Source organism: Labrus bergylta, chromosome 13, assembly GCF_963930695.1.
Source record: "Labrus bergylta chromosome 13, fLabBer1.1, whole genome shotgun sequence".
In the NCBI taxonomy this organism is placed as follows: Eukaryota; Metazoa; Chordata; class Actinopteri; order Labriformes; family Labridae; genus Labrus; species Labrus bergylta.
The window spans coordinates 7,367,433-7,393,361 of record NC_089207.1 but is presented as its reverse complement, the minus strand read 5'-3'; the positions used below and the strand labels follow the sequence as shown (position 1 = coordinate 7,393,361).

General features: G+C 36.8%; 17 non-coding genes across 17 annotated transcripts; all 17 read right to left on the bottom strand.

Annotated features, from left to right (window-relative positions):
* Window positions 1-857: 857 nt before the first annotated feature.
* Window positions 858-976, bottom strand: LOC136181408 (5S ribosomal RNA). The gene has a single exon (XR_010667756.1). It is a non-coding gene; the product is annotated as a 5S ribosomal RNA (ribosomal RNA).
* Window positions 977-2,393: 1,417 nt separating this feature from the next.
* LOC136181968 (5S ribosomal RNA) lies at window positions 2,394-2,512 on the bottom strand. Its single transcript, XR_010668285.1, has one exon. It is a non-coding gene; the product is annotated as a 5S ribosomal RNA (ribosomal RNA).
* Window positions 2,513-3,929: 1,417 nt separating this feature from the next.
* On the bottom strand, window positions 3,930-4,048 carry LOC136181442 (5S ribosomal RNA). Its single transcript, XR_010667789.1, has one exon. It is a non-coding gene; the product is annotated as a 5S ribosomal RNA (ribosomal RNA).
* A 1,423-nt stretch (window positions 4,049-5,471) lies between these two features.
* LOC136181470 (5S ribosomal RNA) lies at window positions 5,472-5,590 on the bottom strand. Its single transcript, XR_010667817.1, has one exon. It is a non-coding gene; the product is annotated as a 5S ribosomal RNA (ribosomal RNA).
* A 1,423-nt stretch (window positions 5,591-7,013) lies between these two features.
* LOC136181967 (5S ribosomal RNA) lies at window positions 7,014-7,132 on the bottom strand. The gene has a single exon (XR_010668284.1). It is a non-coding gene; the product is annotated as a 5S ribosomal RNA (ribosomal RNA).
* A 1,406-nt stretch (window positions 7,133-8,538) lies between these two features.
* LOC136181469 (5S ribosomal RNA) lies at window positions 8,539-8,657 on the bottom strand. The gene has a single exon (XR_010667816.1). It is a non-coding gene; the product is annotated as a 5S ribosomal RNA (ribosomal RNA).
* A 1,423-nt stretch (window positions 8,658-10,080) lies between these two features.
* LOC136181966 (5S ribosomal RNA) lies at window positions 10,081-10,199 on the bottom strand. The gene has a single exon (XR_010668282.1). It is a non-coding gene; the product is annotated as a 5S ribosomal RNA (ribosomal RNA).
* A 1,423-nt stretch (window positions 10,200-11,622) lies between these two features.
* On the bottom strand, window positions 11,623-11,741 carry LOC136181965 (5S ribosomal RNA). Its single transcript, XR_010668281.1, has one exon. It is a non-coding gene; the product is annotated as a 5S ribosomal RNA (ribosomal RNA).
* A 1,406-nt stretch (window positions 11,742-13,147) lies between these two features.
* On the bottom strand, window positions 13,148-13,266 carry LOC136181344 (5S ribosomal RNA). Its single transcript, XR_010667693.1, has one exon. It is a non-coding gene; the product is annotated as a 5S ribosomal RNA (ribosomal RNA).
* Window positions 13,267-14,689: 1,423 nt separating this feature from the next.
* LOC136181964 (5S ribosomal RNA) lies at window positions 14,690-14,808 on the bottom strand. The gene has a single exon (XR_010668280.1). It is a non-coding gene; the product is annotated as a 5S ribosomal RNA (ribosomal RNA).
* A 1,406-nt stretch (window positions 14,809-16,214) lies between these two features.
* Window positions 16,215-16,333, bottom strand: LOC136181963 (5S ribosomal RNA). The gene has a single exon (XR_010668279.1). It is a non-coding gene; the product is annotated as a 5S ribosomal RNA (ribosomal RNA).
* A 1,423-nt stretch (window positions 16,334-17,756) lies between these two features.
* On the bottom strand, window positions 17,757-17,875 carry LOC136181962 (5S ribosomal RNA). The gene has a single exon (XR_010668278.1). It is a non-coding gene; the product is annotated as a 5S ribosomal RNA (ribosomal RNA).
* A 1,401-nt stretch (window positions 17,876-19,276) lies between these two features.
* On the bottom strand, window positions 19,277-19,395 carry LOC136181961 (5S ribosomal RNA). Its single transcript, XR_010668277.1, has one exon. It is a non-coding gene; the product is annotated as a 5S ribosomal RNA (ribosomal RNA).
* A 1,406-nt stretch (window positions 19,396-20,801) lies between these two features.
* On the bottom strand, window positions 20,802-20,920 carry LOC136181959 (5S ribosomal RNA). Its single transcript, XR_010668275.1, has one exon. It is a non-coding gene; the product is annotated as a 5S ribosomal RNA (ribosomal RNA).
* Window positions 20,921-22,343: 1,423 nt separating this feature from the next.
* LOC136181958 (5S ribosomal RNA) lies at window positions 22,344-22,462 on the bottom strand. The gene has a single exon (XR_010668274.1). It is a non-coding gene; the product is annotated as a 5S ribosomal RNA (ribosomal RNA).
* Window positions 22,463-23,868: 1,406 nt separating this feature from the next.
* On the bottom strand, window positions 23,869-23,987 carry LOC136181957 (5S ribosomal RNA). The gene has a single exon (XR_010668273.1). It is a non-coding gene; the product is annotated as a 5S ribosomal RNA (ribosomal RNA).
* Window positions 23,988-25,404: 1,417 nt separating this feature from the next.
* LOC136181956 (5S ribosomal RNA) lies at window positions 25,405-25,523 on the bottom strand. The gene has a single exon (XR_010668272.1). It is a non-coding gene; the product is annotated as a 5S ribosomal RNA (ribosomal RNA).
* Between the last annotated feature and the right edge of the window lie 406 nt (window positions 25,524-25,929).

Here is a 25,929-nt window from a genome sequence, read left to right as displayed (position 1 = left end):
TGTGATTCCTAATGGAGGATTGTTTTTTTTAATGATTAGTTACAATGGAGAATGTGAGGGGATCAAATATGTATGCCCCACAGGGTTATGATTTCTACATGAAACATTGCAATGGCTGATTTATTCATTTGTCATTCAAGATTACCTCAAAACAAGTAAGTGGTGATAAAAACATAATTTCGAGTTGTCCCTTATATCTTAATCAATCACTGCTTAGGCTACTATAATAATCCTAAATCTTGTGTGCCTTAATGCAACATTTAAACTTATTTCTGCTGTTCACTGTTCACAAGTTTGCAGTATTGAAAACCTTAATAAATCCACAGTAAAAGTGACGATGCAAAATGGTCAACTTCTGAAAAATCGTCAATTGATTCTGAAAAAATATTGATTGATAAGTAAGCATCACTTGTTTGCAGGTTTTTTTTAAATTCAATCTTAATAGTAATCATTTATAATAATTCCTGATTTGGTGTAAATGTTTATTATTGATGTGAAAACATTTATAATGATGGTGAATATTTCCAGTTGAATCAAATGTATAATATGGCTACCAGAGTGTTGTGGGGAAGTAAAGAGTAACCTAAGTACAAGTAATTAAAATATGTTAATGCAGTAGTCCTTACGTAAGTAGGCTACATGTACTTTTTGAATGTAAAACTGAACTTTGAAAACAGCCTCCAGAGAGCGTAATATGTATTAATACTCACTGAAAACATTGATGAAAATTGCAACAAAAAAAAAGAGGACAGACTGCCAAATAAAATCATGTTTCATTTTCCACTGGCCTGTTTCTCTCAGTCCTTTCTCCACTAGTGAGGCAACAGCGCCCTCTTCTGGCTAAAGGAGGTATTAAAACCTTACAGCACCTGGTATTCCCAGGCGGTCTCCCATCCAAGTACTAACCAGGCCCGACCCTGCTTAGCTTCCGAGATCGGACGAGATCGGGTGTGTTCAGGGTGGTATGGCCGTAAGCGAATGAACAGGTTGTTAAAGGGTTATTTATACATACTTAGGTTTAAAGTAACACCTCGCCAAAATTAGAGCAAGTGACTATGACCTAGTTGATTTTATTACTTTTCTACTCAAACGTGTGGGCCTATGGATAGACTTACACTTAATCTTACTAGATTCAGCAATACTTTGACGCTGGGAGTTAACTAAAGACTTGCAGCTTGTTTTTAAGACTTGTTTCACGACTTGCGGGCAAACTGAACGTTCAAACGTCTGATAAACACATTGAACAAACCGATTCCGTGAAGATTAACTTCCCTCTTTCAAAACTGGCCTGGTTAGTACTTGGATGGGAGACCGCCTGGGAATCCCAGGTGCTGTAAGCTTTTAATACCTGCTTCAGCCAGCAGGGGGCGCTGTAACCTCCTGCTATGCACTGCAGTTCTTTTTTTATTTGTCTATCATTGCTTCTACTTTCCTACAAAGTAGCTTACACTGAATTTTGATTGGGGATCATCTATAGCATATATAGGGACTGATTGTAATAATTATGAATTTTCATATAATTAGTAAGTGTTCCTTTGTGATTCCTAATGGAGGATTGTTTTTTTTAATGATTAGTTACAATGGAGAATGTGAGGGGATCAAATATGTATGCCCCACAGGGTTATGATTTCTACATGAAACATTGCAATGGCTGATTTATTCATTTGTCATTCAAGATTACCTCAAAACAAGTAAGTGGTGATAAAAACATAATTTCGAGTTGTCCCTTATATCTTAATCAATCACTGCTTAGGCTACTATAATAATCCTAAATCTTGTGTGCCTTAATGCAACATTTAAACTTATTTCTGCTGTTCACTGTTCACAAGTTTGCAGTATTGAAAACCTTAATAAATCCACAGTAAAAGTGACGATGCAAAATGGTCAACTTCTGAAAAATCGTCAATTGATTCTGAAAAAATATTGATTGATAAGTAAGCATCACTTGTTTGCAGGTTTTTTTTAAATTCAATCTTAATAGTAATCATTTATAATAATTCCTGATTTGGTGTAAATGTTTATTATTGATGTGAAAACATTTATAATGATGGTGAATATTTCCAGTTGAATCAAATGTATAATATGGCTACCAGAGTGTTGTGGGGAAGTAAAGAGTAACCTAAGTACAAGTAATTAAAATATGTTAATGCAGTAGTCCTTACGTAAGTAGGCTACATGTACTTTTTGAATGTAAAACTGAACTTTGAAAACAGCCTCCAGAGAGCGTAATATGTATTAATACTCACTGAAAACATTGATGAAAATTGCAACAAAAAAAAAGAGGACAGACTGCCAAATAAAATCATGTTTCATTTTCCACTGGCCTGTTTCTCTCAGTCCTTTCTCCACTAGTGAGGCAACAGCGCCCTCTTCTGGCTAAAGGAGGTATTAAAAGCTTACAGCACCTGGTATTCCCAGGCGGTCTCCCATCCAAGTACTAACCAGGCCCGACCCTGCTTAGCTTCCGAGATCGGACGAGATCGGGCGTGTTCAGGGTGGTATGGCCGTAAGCGAATGAACAGGTTGTTAAAGGGTTATTTATACATACTTAGGTTTAAAGTAACACCTCGCCAAAATTAGAGCAAGTGACTATGACCTAGTTGATTTTATTACTTTTCTACTCAAACGTGTGGGCCTATGGATAGACTTACACTTAATCTTACTAGATTCAGCAATACTTTGACGCTGGGAGTTAACTAAAGACTTGCAGCTTGTTTTTAAGACTTGTTTCACGACTTGCGGGCAAACTGAACGTTCAAACGTCTGATAAACACATTGAACAAACCGATTCCGTGAAGATTAACTTCCCTCTTTCAAAACTGGCCTGGTTAGTACTTGGATGGGAGACCGCCTGGGAATCCCAGGTGCTGTAAGCTTTTAATACCTGCTTCAGCCAGCAGGGGGCGCTGTAACCTCCTGCTATGCACTGCAGTTCTTTTTTTATTTGTCTATCATTGCTTCTACTTTCCTACAAAGTAGCTTACACTGAATTTTGATTGGGGATCATCTATAGCATATATAGGGACTGATTGTAATAATTATGAATTTTCATATAATTAGTAAGTGTTCCTTTGTGATTCCTAATGGAGGATTGTTTTTTTTAATGATTAGTTACAATGGAGAATGTGAGGGGATCAAATATGTATGCCCCACAGGGTTATGATTTCTACATGAAACATTGCAATGGCTGATTTATTCATTTGTCATTCAAGATTACCTCAAAACAAGTAAGTGGTGATAAAAACATAATTTCGAGTTGTCCCTTATATCTTAATCAATCACTGCTTAGGCTACTATAATAATCCTAAATCTTGTGTGCCTTAATGCAACATTTAAACTTATTTCTGCTGTTCACTGTTCACAAGTTTGCAGTATTGAAAACCTTAATAAATCCACAGTAAAAGTGACGATGCAAAATGGTCAACTTCTGAAAAATCGTCAATTGATTCTGAAAAAATATTGATTGATAAGTAAGCATCACTTGTTTGCAGGTTTTTTTTAAATTCAATCTTAATAGTAATCATTTATAATAATTCCTGATTTGGTGTAAATGTTTATTATTGATGTGAAAACATTTATAATGATGGTGAATATTTCCAGTTGAATCAAATGTATAATATGGCTACCAGAGTGTTGTGGGGAAGTAAAGAGTAACCTAAGTACAAGTAATTAAAATATGTTAATGCAGTAGTCCTTACGTAAGTAGGCTACATGTACTTTTTGAATGTAAAACTGAACTTTGAAAACAGCCTCCAGAGAGCGTAATATGTATTAATACTCACTGAAAACATTGATGAAAATTGCAACAAAAAAAAAGAGGACAGACTGCCAAATAAAATCATGTTTCATTTTCCACTGGCCTGTTTCTCTCAGTCCTTTCTCCACTAGTGAGGCAACAGCGCCCTCTTCTGGCTAAAGGAGGTATTAAAAGCTTACAGCACCTGGTATTCCCAGGCGGTGTCCCATCCAAGTACTAACCAGGCCCGACCCTGCTTAGCTTCCGAGATCGGACGAGATCGGGCGTGTTCAGGGTGGTATGGCCGTAAGCGAATGAACAGGTTGTTAAAGGGTTATTTATACATACTTAGGTTTAAAGTAACACCTCGCCAAAATTAGAGCAAGTGACTATGACCTAGTTGATTTTATTACTTTTCTACTCAAACGTGTGGGCCTATGGATAGACTTACACTTAATCTTACTAGATTCAGCAATACTTTGACGCTGGGAGTTAACTAAAGACTTGCAGCTTGTTTTTAAGACTTGTTTCACGACTTGCGGGCAAACTGAACGTTCAAACGTCTGATAAACACATTGAACAAACCGATTCCGTGAAGATTAACTTCCCTCTTTCAAAACTGGCCTGGTTAGTACTTGGATGGGAGACCGCCTGGGAATCCCAGGTGCTGTAAGCTTTTAATACCTGCTTCAGCCAGCAGGGGGCGCTGTAACCTCCTGCTATGCACTGCAGTTCTTTTTTTATTTGTCTATCATTGCTTCTACTTTCCTACAAAGTAGCTTACACTGAATTTTGATTGGGGATCATCTATAGCATATATAGGGACTGATTGTAATAATTATGAATTTTCATATAATTAGTAAGTGTTCCTTTGTGATTCCTAATGGAGGATTGTTTTTTTTAATGATTAGTTACAATGGAGAATGTGAGGGGATCAAATATGTATGCCCCACAGGGTTATGATTTCTACATGAAACATTGCAATGGCTGATTTATTCATTTGTCATTCAAGATTACCTCAAAACAAGTAAGTGGTGATAAAAACATAATTTCGAGTTGTCCCTTATATCTTAATCAATCACTGCTTAGGCTACTATAATAATCCTAAATCTTGTGTGCCTTAATGCAACATTTAAACTTATTTCTGCTGTTCACTGTTCACAAGTTTGCAGTATTGAAAACCTTAATAAATCCACAGTAAAAGTGACGATGCAAAATGGTCAACTTCTGAAAAATCGTCAATTGATTCTGAAAAAATATTGATTGATAAGTAAGCATCACTTGTTTGCAGGTTTTTTTTAAATTCAATCTTAATAGTAATCATTTATAATAATTCCTGATTTGGTGTAAATGTTTATTATTGATGTGAAAACATTTATAATGATGGTGAATATTTCCAGTTGAATCAAATGTATAATATGGCTACCAGAGTGTTGTGGGGAAGTAAAGAGTAACCTAAGTACAAGTAATTAAAATATGTTAATGCAGTAGTCCTTACGTAAGTAGGCTACATGTACTTTTTGAATGTAAAACTGAACTTTGAAAACAGCCTCCAGAGAGCGTAATATGTATTAATACTCACTGAAAACATTGATGAAAATTGCAACAACAACAAAAAAAGAGAGGACAGACTGCCAAATAAAATCATGTTTCATTTTCCACTGGCTTGTTTCTCTCAGTCCTTTCTCCACTAGTGAGGCAACAGCGCCCTCTTCTGGCTAAAGGAGGTATTAAAAGCTTACAGCACCTGGTATTCCCAGGCGGTCTCCCATCCAAGTACTAACCAGGCCCGACCCTGCTTAGCTTCCGAGATCGGACGAGATCGGGCGTGTTCAGGGTGGTATGGCCGTAAGTGAATGAACAGGTTGTTAAAGGGTTATTTATACATACTTAGGTTTAAAGTAACACCTCGCCAAAATTAGAGCAAGTGACTATGACCTAGTTGATTTTATTACTTTTCTACTCAAACGTGTGGGCCTATGGATAGACTTACACTTAATCTTACTAGATTCAGCAATACTTTGACGCTGGGAGTTAACTAAAGACTTGCAGCTTGTTTTTAAGACTTGTTTCACGACTTGCGGGCAAACTGAACGTTCAAACGTCTGATAAACACATTGAACAAACCGATTCCGTGAAGATTAACTTCCCTCTTTCAAAACTGGCCTGGTTAGTACTTGGATGGGAGACCGCCTGGGAATCCCAGGTGCTGTAAGCTTTTAATACCTGCTTCAGCCAGCAGGGCACGCTGTAACCTCCTGCTATGCACTGCAGTTCTTTTTTTATTTGTCTATCATTGCTTCTACTTTCCTACAAAGTAGCTTACACTGAATTTTGATTGGGGATCATCTATAGCATATATAGGGACTGATTGTAATAATTATGAATTTTCATATAATTAGTAAGTGTTCCTTTGTGATTCCTAATGGAGGATTGTTTTTTTTAATGATTAGTTACAATGGAGAATGTGAGGGGATCAAATATGTATGCCCCACAGGGTTATGATTTCTACATGAAACATTGCAATGGCTGATTTATTCATTTGTCATTCAAGATTACCTCAAAACAAGTAAGTGGTGATAAAAACATAATTTCGAGTTGTCCCTTATATCTTAATCAATCACTGCTTAGGCTACTATAATAATCCTAAATCTTGTGTGCCTTAATGCAACATTTAAACTTATTTCTGCTGTTCACTGTTCACAAGTTTGCAGTATTGAAAACCTTAATAAATCCACAGTAAAAGTGACGATGCAAAATGGTCAACTTCTGAAAAATCGTCAATTGATTCTGAAAAAATATTGATTGATAAGTAAGCATCACTTGTTTGCAGGTTTTTTTTAAATTCAATCTTAATAGTAATCATTTATAATAATTCCTGATTTGGTGTAAATGTTTATTATTGATGTGAAAACATTTATAATGATGGTGAATATTTCCAGTTGAATCAAATGTATAATATGGCTACCAGAGTGTTGTGGGGAAGTAAAGAGTAACCTAAGTACAAGTAATTAAAATATGTTAATGCAGTAGTCCTTACTTAAGTAGGCTACATGTACTTTTTGAATGTAAAACTGAACTTTGAAAACAGCCTCCAGAGAGCGTAATATGTATTAATACTCACTGAAAACATTGATGAAAATTGCAACAACAAAAAAAAAAGAGAGGACAGACTGCCAAATAAAATCATGTTTCATTTTCCACTGGCCTGTTTCTCTCAGTCCTTTCTCCACTAGTGAGGCAACAGCGCCCTCTTCTGGCTAAAGGAGGTATTAAAAGCTTACAGCACCTGGTATTCCCAGGCGGTCTCCCATCCAAGTACTAACCAGGCCCGACCCTGCTTAGCTTCCGAGATCGGACGAGATCGGGCGTGTTCAGGGTGGTATGGCCGTAAGCGAATGAACAGGTTGTTAAAGGGTTATTTATACATACTTAGGTTTAAAGTAACACCTCGCCAAAATTAGAGCAAGTGACTATGACCTAGTTGATTTTATTACTTTTCTACTCAAACGTGTGGGCCTATGGATAGACTTACACTTAATCTTACTAGATTCAGCAATACTTTGACGCTGGGAGTTAACTAAAGACTTGCAGCTTGTTTTTAAGACTTGTTTCACGACTTGCGGGCAAACTGAACGTTCAAACGTCTGATAAACACATTGAACAAACCGATTCCGTGAAGATTAACTTCCCTCTTTCAAAACTGGCCTGGTTAGTACTTGGATGGGAGACCGCCTGGGAATCCCAGGTGCTGTAAGCTTTTAATACCTGCTTCAGCCAGCAGGGGGCGCTGTAACCTCCTGCTATGCACTGCAGTTCTTTTTTTATTTGTCTATCATTGCTTCTACTTTCCTACAAAGTAGCTTACACTGAATTTTGATTGGGGATCATCTATAGCATATATAGGGACTGATTGTAATAATTATGAATTTTCATATAATTAGTAAGTGTTCCTTTGTGATTCCTAATGGAGGATTGTTTTTTTTAATGATTAGTTACAATGGAGAATGTGAGGGGATCAAATATGTATGCCCCACAGGGTTATGATTTCTACATGAAACATTGCAATGGCTGATTTATTCATTTGTCATTCAAGATTACCTCAAAACAAGTAAGTGGTGATAAAAACATAATTTCGAGTTGTCCCTTATATCTTAATCAATCACTGCTTAGGCTACTATAATAATCCTAAATCTTGTGTGCCTTAATGCAACATTTAAACTTATTTCTGCTGTTCACTGTTCACAAGTTTGCAGTATTGAAAACCTTAATAAATCCACAGTAAAAGTGACGATGCAAAATGGTCAACTTCTGAAAAATCGTCAATTGATTGATAAGTAAGCATCACTTGTTTGCAGGTTTTTTTTAAATTCAATCTTAATAGTAATCATTTATAATAATTCCTGATTTGGTGTAAATGTTTATTATTGATGTGAAAACATTTATAATGATGGTGAATATTTCCAGTTGAATCAAATGTATAATATGGCTACCAGAGTGTTGTGGGGAAGTAAAGAGTAACCTAAGTACAAGTAATTAAAATATGTTAATGCAGTAGTCCTTACTTAAGTAGGCTACATGTACTTTTTGAATGTAAAACTGAACTTTGAAAACAGCCTCCAGAGAGCGTAATATGTATTAATACTCACTGAAAACATTGATGAAAATTGCAACAACAAAAAAAAAAGAGAGGACAGACTGCCAAATAAAATCATGTTTCATTTTCCACTGGCCTGTTTCTCTCAGTCCTTTCTCCACTAGTGAGGCAACAGCGCCCTCTTCTGGCTAAAGGAGGTATTAAAAGCTTACAGCACCTGGTATTCCCAGGCGGTCTCCCATCCAAGTACTAACCAGGCCCGACCCTGCTTAGCTTCCGAGATCGGACGAGATCGGGCGTGTTCAGGGTGGTATGGCCGTAAGTGAATGAACAGGTTGTTAAAGGGTTATTTATACATACTTAGGTTTAAAGTAACACCTCGCCAAAATTAGAGCAAGTGACTATGACCTAGTTGATTTTATTACTTTTCTACTCAAACGTGTGGGCCTATGGATAGACTTACACTTAATCTTACTAGATTCAGCAATACTTTGACGCTGGGAGTTAACTAAAGACTTGCAGCTTGTTTTTAAGACTTGTTTCACGACTTGCGGGCAAACTGAACGTTCAAACGTCTGATAAACACATTGAACAAACCGATTCCGTGAAGATTAACTTCCCTCTTTCAAAACTGGCCTGGTTAGTACTTGGATGGGAGACCGCCTGGGAATCCCAGGTGCTGTAAGCTTTTAATACCTGCTTCAGCCAGCAGGGGGCGCTGTAACCTCCTGCTATGCACTGCAGTTCTTTTTTTATTTGTCTATCATTGCTTCTACTTTCCTACAAAGTAGCTTACACTGAATTTTGATTGGGGATCATCTATAGCATATATAGGGACTGATTGTAATAATTATGAATTTTCATATAATTAGTAAGTGTTCCTTTGTGATTCCTAATGGAGGATTGTTTTTTTTAATGATTAGTTACAATGGAGAATGTGAGGGGATCAAATATGTATGCCCCACAGGGTTATGATTTCTACATGAAACATTGCAATGGCTGATTTATTCATTTGTCATTCAAGATTACCTCAAAACAAGTAAGTGGTGATAAAAACATAATTTCGAGTTGTCCCTTATATCTTAATCAATCACTGCTTAGGCTACTATAATAATCCTAAATCTTGTGTGCCTTAATGCAACATTTAAACTTATTTCTGCTGTTCACTGTTCACAAGTTTGCAGTATTGAAAACCTTAATAAATCCACAGTAAAAGTGACGATGCAAAATGGTCAACTTCTGAAAAATCGTCAATTGATTCTGAAAAAATATTGATTGATAAGTAAGCATCACTTGTTTGCAGGTTTTTTTTAAATTCAATCTTAATAGTAATCATTTATAATAATTCCTGATTTGGTGTAAATGTTTATTATTGATGTGAAAACATTTATAATGATGGTGAATATTTCCAGTTGAATCAAATGTATAATATGGCTACCAGAGTGTTGTGGGGAAGTAAAGAGTAACCTAAGTACAAGTAATTAAAATATGTTAATGCAGTAGTCCTTACTTAAGTAGGCTACATGTACTTTTTGAATGTAAAACTGAACTTTGAAAACAGCCTCCAGAGAGCGTAATATGTATTAATACTCACTGAAAACATTGATGAAAATTGCAACAACAAAAAAAAAAGAGAGGACAGACTGCCAAATAAAATCATGTTTCATTTTCCACTGGCCTGTTTCTCTCAGTCCTTTCTCCACTAGTGAGGCAACAGCGCCCTCTTCTGGCTAAAGGAGGTATTAAAAGCTTACAGCACCTGGTATTCCCAGGCGGTCTCCCATCCAAGTACTAACCAGGCCCGACCCTGCTTAGCTTCCGAGATCGGACGAGATCGGGCGTGTTCAGGGTGGTATGGCCGTAAGCGAATGAACAGGTTGTTAAAGGGTTATTTATACATACTTAGGTTTAAAGTAACACCTCGCCAAAATTAGAGCAAGTGACTATGACCTAGTTGATTTTATTACTTTTCTACTCAAACGTGTGGGCCTATGGATAGACTTACACTTAATCTTACTAGATTCAGCAATACTTTGACGCTGGGAGTTAACTAAAGACTTGCAGCTTGTTTTTAAGACTTGTTTCACGACTTGCGGGCAAACTGAACGTTCAAACGTCTGATAAACACATTGAACAAACCGATTCCGTGAAGATTAACTTCCCTCTTTCAAAACTGGCCTGGTTAGTACTTGGATGGGAGACCGCCTGGGAATCCCAGGTGCTGTAAGCTTTTAATACCTGCTTCAGCCAGCAGGGGGCGCTGTAACCTCCTGCTATGCACTGCAGTTCTTTTTTTATTTGTCTATCATTGCTTCTACTTTCCTACAAAGTAGCTTACACTGAATTTTGATTGGGGATCATCTATAGCATATATAGGGACTGATTGTAATAATTATGAATTTTCATATAATTAGTAAGTGTTCCTTTGTGATTCCTAATGGAGGATTGTTTTTTTTAATGATTAGTTACAATGGAGAATGTGAGGGGATCAAATATGTATGCCCCACAGGGTTATGATTTCTACATGAAACATTGCAATGGCTGATTTATTCATTTGTCATTCAAGATTACCTCAAAACAAGTAAGTGGTGATAAAAACATAATTTCGAGTTGTCCCTTATATCTTAATCAATCACTGCTTAGGCTACTATAATAATCCTAAATCTTGTGTGCCTTAATGCAACATTTAAACTTATTTCTGCTGTTCACTGTTCACAAGTTTGCAGTATTGAAAACCTTAATAAATCCACAGTAAAAGTGACGATGCAAAATGGTCAACTTCTGAAAAATCGTCAATTGATTCTGAAAAAATATTGATTGATAAGTAAGCATCACTTGTTTGCAGGTTTTTTTTAAATTCAATCTTAATAGTAATCATTTATAATAATTCCTGATTTGGTGTAAATGTTTATTATTGATGTGAAAACATTTATAATGATGGTGAATATTTCCAGTTGAATCAAATGTATAATATGGCTACCAGAGTGTTGTGGGGAAGTAAAGAGTAACCTAAGTACAAGTAATTAAAATATGTTAATGCAGTAGTCCTTACTTAAGTAGGCTACATGTACTTTTTGAATGTAAAACTGAACTTTGAAAACAGCCTCCAGAGAGCGTAATATGTATTAATACTCACTGAAAACATTGATGAAAATTGCAACAACAAAAAAAAAAGAGAGGACAGACTGCCAAATAAAATCATGTTTCATTTTCCACTGGCCTGTTTCTCTCAGTCCTTTCTCCACTAGTGAGGCAACAGCGCCCTCTTCTGGCTAAAGGAGGTATTAAAAGCTTACAGCACCTGGTATTCCCAGGCGGTCTCCCATCCAAGTACTAACCAGGCCCGACCCTGCTTAGCTTCCGAGATCGGACGAGATCGGGCGTGTTCAGGGTGGTATGGCCGTAAGCGAATGAACAGGTTGTTAAAGGGTTATTTATACATACTTAGGTTTAAAGTAACACCTCGCCAAAATTAGAGCAAGTGACTATGACCTAGTTGATTTTATTACTTTTCTACTCAAACGTGTGGGCCTATGGATAGACTTACACTTAATCTTACTAGATTCAGCAATACTTTGACGCTGGGAGTTAACTAAAGACTTGCAGCTTGTTTTTAAGACTTGTTTCACGACTTGCGGGCAAACTGAACGTTCAAACGTCTGATAAACACATTGAACAAACCGATTCCGTGAAGATTAACTTCCCTCTTTCAAAACTGGCCTGGTTAGTACTTGGATGGGAGACCGCCTGGGAATCCCAGGTGCTGTAAGCTTTTAATACCTGCTTCAGCCAGCAGGGGGCGCTGTAACCTCCTGCTATGCACTGCAGTTCTTTTTTTATTTGTCTATCATTGCTTCTACTTTCCTACAAAGTAGCTTACACTGAATTTTGATTGGGGATCATCTATAGCATATATAGGGACTGATTGTAATAATTATGAATTTTCATATAATTAGTAAGTGTTCCTTTGTGATTCCTAATGGAGGATTGTTTTTTTTAATGATTAGTTACAATGGAGAATGTGAGGGGATCAAATATGTATGCCCCACAGGGTTATGATTTCTACATGAAACATTGCAATGGCTGATTTATTCATTTGTCATTCAAGATTACCTCAAAACAAGTAAGTGGTGATAAAAACATAATTTCGAGTTGTCCCTTATATCTTAATCAATCACTGCTTAGGCTACTATAATAATCCTAAATCTTGTGTGCCTTAATGCAACATTTAAACTTATTTCTGCTGTTCACTGTTCACAAGTTTGCAGTATTGAAAACCTTAATAAATCCACAGTAAAAGTGACGATGCAAAATGGTCAACTTCTGAAAAATCGTCAATTGATTGATAAGTAAGCATCACTTGTTTGCAGGTTTTTTTTAAATTCAATCTTAATAGTAATCATTTATAATAATTCCTGATTTGGTGTAAATGTTTATTATTGATGTGAAAACATTTATAATGATGGTGAATATTTCCAGTTGAATCAAATGTATAATATGGCTACCAGAGTGTTGTGGGGAAGTAAAGAGTAACCTAAGTACAAGTAATTAAAATATGTTAATGCAGTAGTCCTTACTTAAGTAGGCTACATGTACTTTTTGAATGTAAAACTGAACTTTGAAAACAGCCTCCAGAGAGCGTAATATGTATTAATACTCACTGAAAACATTGATGAAAATTGCAACAACAAAAAAAAAAGAGAGGACAGACTGCCAAATAAAATCATGTTTCATTTTCCACTGGCCTGTTTCTCTCAGTCCTTTCTCCACTAGTGAGGCAACAGCGCCCTCTTCTGGCTAAAGGAGGTATTAAAAGCTTACAGCACCTGGTATTCCCAGGCGGTCTCCCATCCAAGTACTATCCAGGCCCGACCCTGCTTAGCTTCCGAGATCGGACGAGATCGGGCGTGTTCAGGGTGGTATGGCCGTAAGCGAATGAACAGGTTGTTAAAGGGTTATTTATACATACTTAGGTTTAAAGTAACACCTCGCCAAAATTAGAGCAAGTGACTATGACCTAGTTGATTTTATTACTTTTCTACTCAAACGTGTGGGCCTATGGATAGACTTACACTTAATCTTACTAGATTCAGCAATACTTTGACGCTGGGAGTTAACTAAAGACTTGCAGCTTGTTTTTAAGACTTGTTTCACGACTTGCGGGCAAACTGAACGTTCAAACGTCTGATAAACACATTGAACAAACCGATTCCGTGAAGATTAACTTCCCTCTTTCAAAACTGGCCTGGTTAGTACTTGGATGGGAGACCGCCTGGGAATCCCAGGTGCTGTAAGCTTTTAATACCTGCTTCAGCCAGCAGGGGGCGCTGTAACCTCCTGCTATGCACTGCAGTTCTTTTTTTATTTGTCTATCATTGCTTCTACTTTCCTACAAAGTAGCTTACACTGAATTTTGATTGGGGATCATCTATAGCATATATAGGGACTGATTGTAATAATTATGAATTTTCATATAATTAGTAAGTGTTCCTTTGTGATTCCTAATGGAGGATTGTTTTTTTTAATGATTAGTTACAATGGAGAATGTGAGGGGATCAAATATGTATGCCCCACAGGGTTATGATTTCTACATGAAACATTGCAATGGCTGATTTATTCATTTGTCATTCAAGATTACCTCAAAACAAGTAAGTGGTGATAAAAACATAATTTCGAGTTGTCCCTTATATCTTAATCAATCACTGCTTAGGCTACTATAATAATCCTAAATCTTGTGTGCCTTAATGCAACATTTAAACTTATTTCTGCTGTTCACTGTTCACAAGTTTGCAGTATTGAAAACCTTAATAAATCCACAGTAAAAGTGACGATGCAAAATGGTCAACTTCTGAAAAATCGTCAATTGATTCTGAAAAAATATTGATTGATAAGTAAGCATCACTTGTTTGCAGGTTTTTTTTAAATTCAATCTTAATAGTAATCATTTATAATAATTCCTGATTTGGTGTAAATGTTTATTATTGATGTGAAAACATTTATAATGATGGTGAATATTTCCAGTTGAATCAAATGTATAATATGGCTACCAGAGTGTTGTGGGGAAGTAAAGAGTAACCTAAGTACAAGTAATTAAAATATGTTAATGCAGTAGTCCTTACTTAAGTAGGCTACATGTACTTTTTGAATGTAAAACTGAACTTTGAAAACAGCCTCCAGAGAGCGTAATATGTATTAATACTCACTGAAAACATTGATGAAAATTGCAACAACAAAAAAAAAAGAGAGGACAGACTGCCAAATAAAATCATGTTTCATTTTCCACTGGCCTGTTTCTCTCAGTCCTTTCTCCACTAGTGAGGCAACAGCGCCCTCTTCTGGCTAAAGGAGGTATTAAAAGCTTACAGCACCTGGTATTCCCAGGCGGTCTCCCATCCAAGTACTAACCAGGCCCGACCCTGCTTAGCTTCCGAGATCGGACGAGATCGGGCGTGTTCAGGGTGGTATGGCCGTAAGCGAATGAACAAGTTGTTAAAGGGTTATTTATACATACTTAGGTTTAAAGTAACACCTCGCCAAAATTAGAGCAAGTGACTATGACCTAGTTGATTTTATTACTTTTCTACTCAAACGTGTGGGCCTATGGATAGACTTACACTTAATCTTACTAGATTCAGCAATACTTTGACGCTGGGAGTTAACTAAAGACTTGCAGCTTGTTTTTAAGACTTGTTTCACGACTTGCGGGCAAACTGAACGTTCAAACGTCTGATAAACACATTGAACAAACCGATTCCGTGAAGATTAACTTCCCTCTTTCAAAACTGGCCTGGTTAGTACTTGGATGGGAGACCGCCTGGGAATCCCAGGTGCTGTAAGCTTTTAATACCTGCTTCAGCCAGCAGGGGGCGCTGTAACCTCCTGCTATGCACTGCAGTTCTTTTTTTATTTGTCTATCATTGCTTCTACTTTCCTACAAAGTAGCTTACACTGAATTTTGATTGGGGATCATCTATAGCATATATAGGGACTGATTGTAATAATTATGAATTTTCATATAATTAGTAAGTGTTCCTTTGTGATTCCTAATGGAGGATTGTTTTTTTTAATGATTAGTTACAATGGAGAATGTGAGGGGATCAAATATGTATGCCCCACAGGGTTATGATTTCTACATGAAACATTGCAATGGCTGATTTATTCATTTGTCATTCAAGATTACCTCAAAACAAGTAAGTGGTGATAAAAACATAATTTCGAGTTGTCCCTTATATCTTAATCAATCACTGCTTAGGCTACTATAATAATCCTAAATCTTGTGTGCCTTAATGCAACATTTAAACTTATTTCTGCTGTTCACTGTTCACAAGTTTGCAGTATTGAAAACCTTAATAAATCCACAGTAAAAGTGACGATGCAAAATGGTCAACTTCTGAAAAATCGTCAATTGATTGATAAGTAAGCATCACTTGTTTGCAGGTTTTTTTTAAATTCAATCTTAATAGTAATCATTTATAATAATTCCTGATTTGGTGTAAATGTTTATTATTGATGTGAAAACATTTATAATGATGGTGAATATTTCCAGTTGAATCAAATGTATAATATGGCTACCAGAGTGTTGTGGGGAAGTAAAGAGTAACCTAAGTACAAGTAATTAAAATATGTTAATGCAGTAGTCCTTACTTAAGTAGGCTACATGTACTTTTTGAATGTAAAACTGAACTTTGAAAACAGCCTCCAGAGAGCGTAATATGTATTAATACTCACTGAAAACATTGATGAAAATTGCAACAACAAAAAAAAAAGAGAGGACAGACTGCCAAATAAAATCATGTTTCATTTTCCACTGGCCTGTTTCTCTCAGTCCTTTCTCCACTAGTGAGGCAACAGCGCCCTCTTCTGGCTAAAGGAGGTATTAAAAGCTTACAGCACCTGGTATTCCCAGGCGGTCTCCCATCCAAGTACTAACCAGGCCCGACCCTGCTTAGCTTCCGAGATCGGACGAGATCGGGCGTGTTCAGGGTGGTATGGCCGTAAGCGAATGAACAGGTTGTTAAAGGGTTATTTATACATACTTAGGTTTAAAGTAACACCTCGCCAAAATTAGAGCAAGTGACTATGACCTAGTTGATTTTATTACTTTTCTACTCAAACGTGTGGGCCTATGGATAGACTTACACTTAATCTTACTAGATTCAGCAATACTTTGACGCTGGGAGTTAACTAAAGACTTGCAGCTTGTTTTTAAGACTTGTTTCACGACTTGCGGGCAAACTGAACGTTCAAACGTCTGATAAACACATTGAACAAACCGATTCCGTGAAGATTAACTTCCCTCTTTCAAAACTGGCCTGGTTAGTACTTGGATGGGAGACCGCCTGGGAATCCCAGGTGCTGTAAGCTTTTAATACCTGCTTCAGCCAGCAGGGGGCGCTGTAACCTCCTGCTATGCACTGCAGTTCTTTTTTTATTTGTCTATCATTGCTTCTACTTTCCTACAAAGTAGCTTACACTGAATTTTGATTGGGGATCATCTATAGCATATATAGGGACTGATTGTAATAATTATGAATTTTCATATAATTAGTAAGTGTTCCTTTGTGATTCCTAATGGAGGATTGTTTTTTTTAATGATTAGTTACAATGGAGAATGTGAGGGGATCAAATATGTATGCCCCACAGGGTTATGATTTCTACATGAAACATTGCAATGGCTGATTTATTCATTTGTCATTCAAGATTACCTCAAAACAAGTAAGTGGTGATAAAAACATAATTTCGAGTTGTCCCTTATATCTTAATCAATCACTGCTTAGGCTACTATAATAATCCTAAATCTTGTGTGCCTTAATGCAACATTTAAACTTATTTCTGCTGTTCACTGTTCACAAGTTTGCAGTATTGAAAACCTTAATAAATCCACAGTAAAAGTGACGATGCAAAATGGTCAACTTCTGAAAAATCGTCAATTGATTCTGAAAAAATATTGATTGATAAGTAAGCATCACTTGTTTGCAGGTTTTTTTTAAATTCAATCTTAATAGTAATCATTTATAATAATTCCTGATTTGGTGTAAATGTTTATTATTGATGTGAAAACATTTATAATGATGGTGAATATTTCCAGTTGAATCAAATGTATAATATGGCTACCAGAGTGTTGTGGGGAAGTAAAGAGTAACCTAAGTACAAGTAATTAAAATATTTTAATGCAGTAGTCCTTACTTAAGTAGGCTACATGTACTTTTTGAATGTAAAACTGAACTTTGAAAACAGCCTCCAGAGAGCGTAATATGTATTAATACTCACTGAAAACATTGATGAAAATTGCAACAACAAAAAAAAAAGAGAGGACAGACTGCCAAATAAAATCATGTTTCATTTTCCACTGGCCTGTTTCTCTCAGTCCTTTCTCCACTAGTGAGGCAACAGCGCCCTCTTCTGGCTAAAGGAGGTATTAAAAGCTTACAGCACCTGGTATTCCCAGGCGGTCTCCCATCCAAGTACTAACCAGGCCCGACCCTGCTTAGCTTCCGAGATCGGACGAGATCGGGCGTGTTCAGGGTGGTATGGCCGTAAGCGAATGAACAGGTTGTTAAAGGGTTATTTATACATACTTAGGTTTAAAGTAACACCTCGCCAAAATTAGAGCAAGTGACTATGACCTAGTTGATTTTATTACTTTTCTACTCAAACGTGTGGGCCTATGGATAGACTTACACTTAATCTTACTAGATTCAGCAATACTTTGACGCTGGGAGTTAACTAAAGACTTGCAGCTTGTTTTTAAGACTTGTTTCACGACTTGCGGGCAAACTGAACGTTCAAACGTCTGATAAACACATTGAACAAACCGATTCCGTGAAGATTAACTTCCCTCTTTCAAAACTGGCCTGGTTAGTACTTGGATGGGAGACCGCCTGGGAATCCCAGGTGCTGTAAGCTTTTAATACCTGCTTCAGCCAGCAGGGGGCGCTGTAACCTCCTGCTATGCACTGCAGTTCTTTTTTTATTTGTCTATCATTGCTTCTACTTTCCTACAAAGTAGCTTACACTGAATTTTGATTGGGGATCATCTATAGCATATATAGGGACTGATTGTAATAATTATGAATTTTCATATAATTAGTAAGTGTTCCTTTGTGATTCCTAATGGAGGATTGTTTTTTTTAATGATTAGTTACAATGGAGAATGTGAGGGGATCAAATATGTATGCCCCACAGGGTTATGATTTCTACATGAAACATTGCAATGGCTGATTTATTCATTTGTCATTCAAGATTACCTCAAAACAAGTAAGTGGTGATAAAAACATAATTTCGAGTTGTCCCTTATATCTTAATCAATCACTGCTTAGGCTACTATAATAATCCTAAATCTTGTGTGCCTTAATGCAACATTTAAACTTATTTCTGCTGTTCACTGTTCACAAGTTTGCAGTATTGAAAACCTTAATAAATCCACAGTAAAAGTGACGATGCGAAATGGTCAACTTCTGAAAAATCGTCAATTGATTGATAAGTAAGCATCACTTGTTTGCAGGTTTTTTTTAAATTCAATCTTAATAGTAATCATTTATAATAATTCCTGATTTGGTGTAAATGTTTATTATTGATGTGAAAACATTTATAATGATGGTGAATATTTCCAGTTGAATCAAATGTATAATATGGCTACCAGAGTGTTGTGGGGAAGTAAAGAGTAACCTAAGTACAAGTAATTAAAATATGTTAATGCAGTAGTCCTTACGTAAGTAGGCTACATGTACTTTTTGAATGTAAAACTGAACTTTGAAAACAGCCTCCAGAGAGCGTAATATGTATTAATACTCACTGAAAACATTGATGAAAATTGCAACAACAAAAAAAGAGGACAGACTGCCAAATAAAATCATGTTTCATTTTCCACTGGCCTGTTTCTCTCAGTCCTTTCTCCACTAGTGAGGCAACAGCGCCCTCTTCTGGCTAAAGGAGGTATTAAAAGCTTACAGCACCTGGTATTCCCAGGCGGTCTCCCATCCAAGTACTAACCAGGCCCGACCCTGCTTAGCTTCCGAGATCGGACGAGATCGGGCGTGTTCAGGGTGGTATGGCCGTAAGCGAATGAACAGGTTGTTAAAGGGTTATTTATACATACTTAGGTTTAAAGTAACACCTCGCCAAAATTAGAGCAAGTGACTATGACCTAGTTGATTTTATTACTTTTCTACTCAAACGTGTGGGCCTATGGATAGACTTACACTTAATCTTACTAGATTCAGCAATACTTTGACGCTGGGAGTTAACTAAAGACTTGCAGCTTGTTTTTAAGACTTGTTTCACGACTTGCGGGCAAACTGAACGTTCAAACGTCTGATAAACACATTGAACAAACCGATTCCGTGAAGATTAACTTCCCTCTTTCAAAACTGGCCTGGTTAGTACTTGGATGGGAGACCGCCTGGGAATCCCAGGTGCTGTAAGCTTTTAATACCTGCTTCAGCCAGCAGGGGGCGCTGTAACCTCCTGCTATGCACTGCAGTTCTTTTTTTATTTGTCTATCATTGCTTCTACTTTCCTACAAAGTAGCTTACACTGAATTTTGATTGGGGATCATCTATAGCATATATAGGGACTGATTGTAATAATTATGAATTTTCATATAATTAGTAAGTGTTCCTTTGTGATTCCTAATGGAGGATTGTTTTTTTTAATGATTAGTTACAATGGAGAATGTGAGGGGATCAAATATGTATGCCCCACAGGGTTATGATTTCTACATGAAACATTGCAATGGCTGATTTATTCATTTGTCATTCAAGATTACCTCAAAACAAGTAAGTGGTGATAAAAACATAATTTCGAGTTGTCCCTTATATCTTAATCAATCACTGCTTAGGCTACTATAATAATCCTAAATCTTGTGTGCCTTAATGCAACATTTAAACTTATTTCTGCTGTTCACTGTTCACAAGTTTGCAGTATTGAAAACCTTAATAAATCCACAGTAAAAGTGACGATGCAAAATGGTCAACTTCTGAAAAATCGTCAATTGATTGATAAGTAAGCATCACTTGTTTGCAGGTTTTTTTTAAATTCAATCTTAATAGTAATCATTTATAATAATTCCTGATTTGGTGTAAATGTTTATTATTGATGTGAAAACATTTATAATGATGGTGAATATTTCCAGTTGAATCAAATGTATAATATGGCTACCAGAGTGTTGTGGGGAAGTAAAGAGTAACCTAAGTACAAGTAATTAAAATATGTTAATGCAGTAGTCCTTACTTAAGTAGGCTACATGTACTTTTTGAATGTAAAACTGAACTTTGAAAACAGCCTCCAGAGAGCGTAATATGTATTAATACTCACTGAAAACATTGATGAAAATTGCAACAACAAAAAAAAAAGAGAGGACAGACTGCCAAATAAAATCATGTTTCATTTTCCACTGGCCTGTTTCTCTCAGTCCTTTCTCCACTAGTGAGGCAACAGCGCCCTCTTCTGGCTAAAGGAGGTATTAAAAGCTTACAGCACCTGGTATTCCCAGGCGGTCTCCCATCCAAGTACTAACCAGGCCCGACCCTGCTTAGCTTCCGAGATCGGACGAGATCGGGCGTGTTCAGGGTGGTATGGCCGTAAGCGAATGAACAGGTTGTTAAAGGGTTATTTATACATACTTAGGTTTAAAGTAACACCTCGCCAAAATTAGAGCAAGTGACTATGACCTAGTTGATTTTATTACTTTTCTACTCAAACGTGTGGGCCTATGGATAGACTTACACTTAATCTTACTAGATTCAGCAATACTTTGACGCTGGGAGTTAACTAAAGACTTGCAGCTTGTTTTTAAGACTTGTTTCACGACTTGCGGGCAAACTGAACGTTCAAACGTCTGATAAACACATTGAACAAACCGATTCCGTGAAGATTAACTTCCCTCTTTCAAAACTGGCCTGGTTAGTACTTGGATGGGAGACCGCCTGGGAATCCCAGGTGCTGTAAGCTTTTAATACCTGCTTCAGCCAGCAGGGGGCGCTGTAACCTCCTGCTATGCACTGCAGTTCTTTTTTTATTTGTCTATCATTGCTTCTACTTTCCTACAAAGTAGCTTACACTGAATTTTGATTGGGGATCATCTATAGCATATATAGGGACTGATTGTAATAATTATGAATTTTCATATAATTAGTAAGTGTTCCTTTGTGATTCCTAATGGAGGATTGTTTTTTTTAATGATTAGTTACAATGGAGAATGTGAGGGGATCAAATATGTATGCCCCACAGGGTTATGATTTCTACATGAAACATTGCAATGGCTGATTTATTCATTTGTCATTCAAGATTACCTCAAAACAAGTAAGTGGTGATAAAAACATAATTTCGAGTTGTCCCTTATATCTTAATCAATCACTGCTTAGGCTACTATAATAATCCTAAATCTTGTGTGCCTTAATGCAACATTTAAACTTATTTCTGCTGTTCACTGTTCACAAGTTTGCAGTATTGAAAACCTTAATAAATCCACAGTAAAAGTGACGATGCAAAATGGTCAACTTCTGAAAAATCGTCAATTGATTCTGAAAAAATATTGATTGATAAGTAAGCATCACTTGTTTGCAGGTTTTTTTTAAATTCAATCTTAATAGTAATCATTTATAATAATTCCTGATTTGGTGTAAATGTTTATTATTGATGTGAAAACATTTATAATGATGGTGAATATTTCCAGTTGAATCAAATGTATAATATGGCTACCAGAGTGTTGTGGGGAAGTAAAGAGTAACCTAAGTACAAGTAATTAAAATATGTTAATGCAGTAGTCCTTACTTAAGTAGGCTACATGTACTTTTTGAATGTAAAACTGAACTTTGAAAACAGCCTCCAGAGAGCGTAATATGTATTAATACTCACTGAAAACATTGATGAAAATTGCAACAACAAAAAAAAAAGAGAGGACAGACTGCCAAATAAAATCATGTTTCATTTTCCACTGGCCTGTTTCTCTCAGTCCTTTCTCCACTAGTGAGGCAACAGCGCCCTCTTCTGGCTAAAGGAGGTATTAAAAGCTTACAGCACCTGGTATTCCCAGGCGGTCTCCCATCCAAGTACTAACCAGGCCCGACCCTGCTTAGCTTCCGAGATCGGACGAGATCGGGCGTGTTCAGGGTGGTATGGCCGTAAGCGAATGAACAGGTTGTTAAAGGGTTATTTATACATACTTAGGTTTAAAGTAACACCTCGCCAAAATTAGAGCAAGTGACTATGACCTAGTTGATTTTATTACTTTTCTACTCAAACGTGTGGGCCTATGGATAGACTTACACTTAATCTTACTAGATTCAGCAATACTTTGACGCTGGGAGTTAACTAAAGACTTGCAGCTTGTTTTTAAGACTTGTTTCACGACTTGCGGGCAAACTGAACGTTCAAACGTCTGATAAACACATTGAACAAACCGATTCCGTGAAGATTAACTTCCCTCTTTCAAAACTGGCCTGGTTAGTACTTGGATGGGAGACCGCCTGGGAATCCCAGGTGCTGTAAGCTTTTAATACCTGCTTCAGCCAGCAGGGGGCGCTGTAACCTCCTGCTATGCACTGCAGTTCTTTTTTTATTTGTCTATCATTGCTTCTACTTTCCTACAAAGTAGCTTACACTGAATTTTGATTGGGGATCATCTATAGCATATATAGGGACTGATTGTAATAATTATGAATTTTCATATAATTAGTAAGTGTTCCTTTGTGATTCCTAATGGAGGATTGTTTTTTTTAATGATTAGTTACAATGGAGAATGTGAGGGGATCAAATATGTATGCCCCACAGGGTTATGATTTCTACATGAAACATTGCAATGGCTGATTTATTCATTTGTCATTCAAGATTACCTCAAAACAAGTAAGTGGTGATAAAAACATAATTTCGAGTTGTCCCTTATATCTTAATCAATCACTGCTTAGGCTACTATAATAATCCTAAATCTTGTGTGCCTTAATGCAACATTTAAACTTATTTCTGCTGTTCACTGTTCACAAGTTTGCAGTATTGAAAACCTTAATAAATCCACAGTAAAAGTGACGATGCAAAATGGTCAACTTCTGAAAAATCGTCAATTGATTGATAAGTAAGCATCACTTGTTTGCAGGTTTTTTTTAAATTCAATCTTAATAGTAATCATTTATAATAATTCCTGATTTGGTGTAAATGTTTATTATTGATGTGAAAACATTTATAATGATGGTGAATATTTCCAGTTGAATCAAATGTATAATATGGCTACCAGAGTGTTGTGGGGAAGTAAAGAGTAACCTAAGTACAAGTAATTAAAATATGTTAATGCAGTAGTCCTTACTTAAGTAGGCTACATGTACTTTTTGAATGTAAAACTGAACTTTGAAAACAGCCTCCAGAGAGCGTAATATGTATTAATACTCACTGAAAACATTGATGAAAATTGCAACAACAAAAAAAAAAGAGAGGACAGACTGCCAAATAAAATCATGTTTCATTTTCCACTGGCCTGTTTCTCTCAGTCCTTTCTCCACTAGTGAGGCAACAGCGCCCTCTTCTGGCTAAAGGAGGTATTAAAAGCTTACAGCACCTGGTATTCCCAGGCGGTCTCCCATCCAAGTACTAACCAGGCCCGACCCTGCTTAGCTTCCGAGATCGGACGAGATCGGGCGTGTTCAGGGTGGTATGGCCGTAAGCGAATGAACAGGTTGTTAAAGGGTTATTTATACATACTTAGGTTTAAAGTAACACCTCGCCAAAATTAGAGCAAGTGACTATGACCTAGTTGATTTTATTACTTTTCTACTCAAACGTGTGGGCCTATGGATAGACTTACACTTAATCTTACTAGATTCAGCAATACTTTGACGCTGGGAGTTAACTAAAGACTTGCAGCTTGTTTTTAAGACTTGTTTCACGACTTGCGGGCAAACTGAACGTTCAAACGTCTGATAAACACATTGAACAAACCGATTCCGTGAAGATTAACTTCCCTCTTTCAAAACTGGCCTGGTTAGTACTTGGATGGGAGACCGCCTGGGAATCCCAGGTGCTGTAAGCTTTTAATACCTGCTTCAGCCAGCAGGGGGCGCTGTAACCTCCTGCTATGCACTGCAGTTCTTTTTTTATTTGTCTATCATTGCTTCTACTTTCCTACAAAGTAGCTTACACTGAATTTTGATTGGGGATCATCTATAGCATATATAGGGACTGATTGTAATAATTATGAATTTTCATATAATTAGTAAGTGTTCCTTTGTGATTCCTAATGGAGGATTGTTTTTTTTAATGATTAGTTACAATGGAGAATGTGAGGGGATCAAATATGTATGCCCCACAGGGTTATGATTTCTACATGAAACATTGCAATGGCTGATTTATTCATTTGTCATTCAAGATTACCTCAAAACAAGTAAGTGGTGATAAAAACATAATTTCGAGTTGTCCCTTATATCTTAATCAATCACTGCTTAGGCTACTATAATAATCCTAAATCTTGTGTGCCTTAATGCAACATTTAAACTTATTTCTGCTGTTCACTGTTCACAAGTTTGCAGTATTGAAAACCTTAATAAATCCACAGTAAAAGTGACGATGCAAAATGGTCAACTTCTGAAAAATCGTCAATTGATTCTGAAAAAATATTGATTGATAAGTAAGCATCACTTGTTTGCAGGTTTTTTTTAAATTCAATCTTAATAGTAATCATTTATAATAATTCCTGATTTGGTGTAAATGTTTATTATTGATGTGAAAACATTTATAATGATGGTGAATATTTCCAGTTGAATCAAATGTATAATATGGCTACCAGAGTGTTGTGGGGAAGTAAAGAGTAACCTAAGTACAAGTAATTAAAATATGTTAATGCAGTAGTCCTTACGTAAGTAGGCTACATGTACTTTTTGAATGTAAAACTGAACTTTGAAAACAGCCTCCAGAGAGCGTAATATGTATTAATACTCACTGAAAACATTGATGAAAATTGCAACAAAAAAAAAGAGGACAGACTGCCAAATAAAATCATGTTTCATTTTCCACTGGCCTGTTTCTCTCAGTCCTTTCTCCACTAGTGAGGCAACAGCGCCCTCTTCTGGCTAAAGGAGGTATTAAAAGCTTACAGCACCTGGTATTCCCAGGCGGTCTCCCATCCAAGTACTAACCAGGCCCGACCCTGCTTAGCTTCCGAGATCGGACGAGATCGGGCGTGTTCAGGGTGGTATGGCCGTAAGCGAATGAACAGGTTGTTAAAGGGTTATTTATACATACTTAGGTTTAAAGTAACACCTCGCCAAAATTAGAGCAAGTGACTATGACCTAGTTGATTTTATTACTTTTCTACTCAAACGTGTGGGCCTATGGATAGACTTACACTTAATCTTACTAGATTCAGCAATACTTTGACGCTGGGAGTTAACTAAAGACTTGCAGCTTGTTTTTAAGACTTGTTTCACGACTTGCGGGCAAACTGAACGTTCAAACGTCTGATAAACACATTGAACAAACCGATTCCGTGAAGATTAACTTCCCTCTTTCAAAACTGGCCTGGTTAGTACTTGGATGGGAGACCGCCTGGGAATCCCAGGTGCTGTAAGCTTTTAATACCTGCTTCAGCCAGCAGGGGGCGCTGTAACCTCCT